Source organism: Schistocerca americana, chromosome 2 (assembly GCF_021461395.2).
Source record: "Schistocerca americana isolate TAMUIC-IGC-003095 chromosome 2, iqSchAmer2.1, whole genome shotgun sequence".
Classification (NCBI taxonomy): domain Eukaryota; kingdom Metazoa; phylum Arthropoda; class Insecta; order Orthoptera; family Acrididae; genus Schistocerca; species Schistocerca americana.
Genome location: NC_060120.1, coordinates 322,747,044 through 322,751,516, shown reverse-complemented (window position 1 = coordinate 322,751,516; position 4,473 = coordinate 322,747,044).

Genomic DNA, 4,473 nt, shown 5'->3' with positions numbered 1-4,473 from the left:
AGTATCTGTGCGAACATAAAACTCTGAACCTTCCTCAGTTCAGTGACATGGGCAAAGTGTTTCTATATATCATAGTTTGTCTCTAGCAATGAACTGAAATCTGTTTTTCTTTTTGAATCACCCTTTACATATAAGTAGCTGATACTTGATCGACACATGTCCTTTCTTTAATGTGTTGCTATGAAGCGTTCGGTGCTCCTGAGCTGTTCTCTTGTCGAAATGACGGACGTGGTTCTGGATCCTAGAATCAGACATGGCTGCTTAGGAATACAGTGCGCCGCAGATGATCGTTCAACACAGGTATCGCTAAGTCTGTGGTTCACCCTTCCCTCACAGCTTACTGGATAGAAGCATCCACCTCAGCCGCAGACTCTTTCCCGACACGTGTTTTCCTGTCGATAAGCGATCCCCCGGCGATTATCCAGCTGGAAGTTGTACAACAAAGCAGTTTAGTGGCACGCTGAGACGGCCGGGCGCGGGAAGCCGCCGCAGCCATCTTTGGCGAGCGGACGGCCGCATAATCCCGGCGTGTGACAGCCCGGCCGCGGCTGCTGCATCTGATGGCAGCGCGTGTCCGCCGCGTCTGCCCTGCCTCCGCTAAGAGGCTTAGCGCAACGGTAGCGTCCTTCCCACCGAGTACGTATACAGCCGCTCGGCTGTCACCTGCTAACGGCACCAGGCGCTAAACTCCGCAGCCACCGCCTCCTTCGCCGGTTTCTCCGGCGACGCCCCGGTTACCTACGCTCACTGTGTGTAGCCACACTTCTCAAACTATAGCCCAAGCCGCCTGGTGGTATTTAGCAGAGGTTTCTTTGTGTATCGCTGTCACAACCTTGCTTTCCTGTTCCAGTCGTCAAACCTCCGTGTGATCTCGAATCTCTCTAATTTTACTTTTACGACTCTTCCTCCATGCACACGTAGGGAGAAGAAGCAATATATTGCGTGTATCTTCCAGAAACGTACGCTCTAGTAATTGACTGTTGAAACGCGTACGTATTCAGTACCAGCGATGGCGAGGCATGACAGAATCTCTGACCAGAGAGTTGTTTATCATTGCTAGTCTGCGCTTGACTGCGCGAGAGTTCAGTTCAGAGTTGGACGCTGTTGCGTGTTGGACTCGGTTGTGAGTCGGTGTTGTGTGTGAGGAGTCGGCGGGCGTTGACATGGGTCTCTGGTCAAGGTTCGGGACGAGGTGTATTGTTAAGTAAGGTAATGAAGCACCACTGCGCACATCTGATAATGTAATGTATGTTAATTGTAATTAATTTGTTCAAGAAATGCCCCAATAATAATTTTGTTTTCAAAGCAATCCTTTTTAAGAAAAGAATCATTCCAATTGAAACAATATTTCCTATGCTTTTCCTCCCAGAATCAATTTATCAGATTAATTATTGCACAGGGCCTAAGGTCAGCGCAGCTGCCCTTATAAAATTTATCAGGTTTACCTTAACGTTGATTTTGTGGGGACTTAACATTTTTGCACATTTTTATTATCATTGAGTTTTATTACTGTGGGAAGCTAACATTTGGCACTATTTGCAATTCTGTTCAATTCTTTTCATTTTGCATATTTTTACGGGGAGGTTACACTTAGCACGATGTCCAATTCACATTTAAGTATTTTCATTTATTTTTGCGGGGAGGTTACACTGTGCTGTACAGGGCCTGTCTTATATCGTCGGCCACTCCGATAAACAATTGATAGGGACAGGAAAAAATCATTTTATTTATTGCCATCTTTGGTGTTACTTTTTGCCAAAATGGTTATTATTCTTCGACAGATTCTCTATCGTTTTCTGTATCTTAGTTACAGCTTTTTCCAAGTTCGTTATTATTTTCCAACATATTAGTTATGTTTTAAAATCTGAGATTTTTTTGTCAAATTCAGCGTCTTTTTTGCAATATTTAGTATCATTTCCTACCAAATTTGGTGTTGATTTTGCCAACTATGGTGTATTTTTTGTCAAATATGGTGACACTATTGCCAATTTCGGAGTTTTCTAGCCAAATTCGTTAGCAATTTTTTCAACATTTGATTTTATTTGTTTGCCTTATTTTTGCCAAGTACCAACTTATTTCTTTGCCTAAATTAGTTGTAATTTTTTTGCCAAATTGGGTGTTATTTTTTGCCCGAATTTAGCGTTATTTTTTGCCAAATTTTGTGTTAATTTTCCACCATATTCAGTATTAATCTTTGCGAAATATGGTGCTAGTTTTTGTTATTTTTAGCTAAATTCGATGTTATTTTTTGCCTAATTGGGTTTTAATTTTTTTACAAGTTCTCGCTAATTTTTCTTGACAAATTCGGTGCTATTTATTTTTTGCCAAATTTACTGGTATTTTCTGTCAATTTGAGTGTTTTTTCTCCATATTTGCTGTTATATTTTTCCCACATTCAGTGTTACTTTTTGGCTCATTCAGCGTCATTTTTGCCAAATTCGATGTTATGTTTTTGCCAAATTCAATGCTATTTCTTGTCAGCTTCTTTGTAGCTTCTTGCAAATTTGATATTGCTTTTTTGCTAATTTCGGTGTTAATTTTTTTACCGAACTCTATGTTATTTTGTCAGATCGCGTGTTTTTTTCCAAATTTGGCGTTTTTGTTGAATTCAGTTGTTTTATCAAATTCTGTAATTTTTTATTCGTATTTGTTTTTCGCCAAATTCGGAGATTTTTTTGCCACACTCTTTATTTTTCCTAAGTTCAGTACTATTTTGGTCTTCACATCAAAGTTCATTACGCAGGAAGTCAGCTGTCAGTTTAAGATTTTGTACAAACCTCAGGCTTCAGGATATTAGAAGTCAAAATGCAGTTTTAACATTCAGTAATTATCTGTTACGGGTATTAGTAAAGTGCTTCCTTGGATTTATAAAGTTTTTGTACGGCAAAATTTCGGATTTCGTGATATCTGAAAAAAATTCTCATTTCACTTTATTTCGATAAAAACCGCTAATTTCGCGTTATTGTTTTCACAAAAAGTTTCCGTATCCCTACCAGCTGAGCACCTTCTTAACGGTTTCCCCACTGACTAAACGAACCTGTGACGATACACGCTGCTCTGCGTTCGACATTCTCTGTTCGCTACCTTGTTTGCTATGACTTCCACACTGACGAACAATGTTCCATTACAGACAGCAATCGGTTTTTGTATGCTGTGCCCTCCGTGAGTCAACTACATTTCCTGATGATTCTTCCAATCAATTTCAAATTTGCATCTGTCTTCTATAAAATTAGTTTTACGAGTATATTGTCGTAAATGTCAAATCAGTGAACATGCTGCCAGGTATTTAATGGGCGTGACTACTTCTAGAGATCGGTTGGTAAACTTGAAAGCGAACGTATGAGTAACCAGTCTTCCCGACTATGTACGTGCAATATCTTGAAGGTCAGCTGCCAGTTCTTTTACTGAATGTCGATCCTACGCAGGCCTCCCTTCATTTCGGTACAACTGAGCAGTTGTTATAACTTCTATGTACACAACACCATCAACCGCGAATAGGCACATTTCGTTTTCCCTTCTGGATGCTTCACTTTTTTAGTGAAGCAATGCACAAAATGTGGACGAAAATATGGTAACACCATAAAGGAAACTCATTACCATAACTTATGGCGAAGGAAAACCTTTGACATGCAAGACACCGTCCAGGCATCACTAAATGGATAAACACAGGTTTTTCAAGGGAATCTTATACCAAGTTCAGGTAACAATGACGGAGATAAATAACAATCACGGCCGTTCCCTTCGAAGTAGAACAAAAAGGCTCAATTTTATGGCGATCTGGTGACTGTGGTGGCTAGGGAAGATGAGACAATTCATCCTCATGGTCACAAAATCAGTCCTGCACTATGCGAGCAGTGTGAACAGAGGCTATGTCAACTTGGAACACAGCATTACTATCGGGGAACAACTATTGTACCATGGAATGGGTGCGATTAGCGAAAAGAGTAACTTATTGTTAGATAGTAAGGCAATCTTGCAGATTAACCATGGAGGCCACACATTAGCACAGTGTGGCTACCAAAGCCGTCACTGAACCACCGCTAAGTTTCACTCCTGGGACATAAATTCAGCCAGAAGCTAAACACAGTTTGAAGCAAGACTCATCCAACCAAAACACTTTCTGGCAATGCTCCACAGTCCGGGATTAATGGCTTTGGCAGCACGTTTTCCCTTTACGGGCATTTGCGTCAGTGATGTGTGCTTTCGCAATTGCCGCTCACCCTGCAATTCCCAGTTTGTGGAGCTCACTTTCTGTTGGTTTGGTGCTGACAGGGTTCACGAGTGCGACATCAAGTTCGACAGAAACGTTTTCCACCTGTCGTCCTGTTAATTTTCGTCGCACTCCTCAATGATGATTGTCTGTCGAGATCATTCAAAAGGCACTTCCGTCCGCGGATGATGTTTTTCCCCTTTCCCCGTTTTAAGTATAAATGTTCGATACGGTACCACCTGAGACACTAAACACTTCCGGCT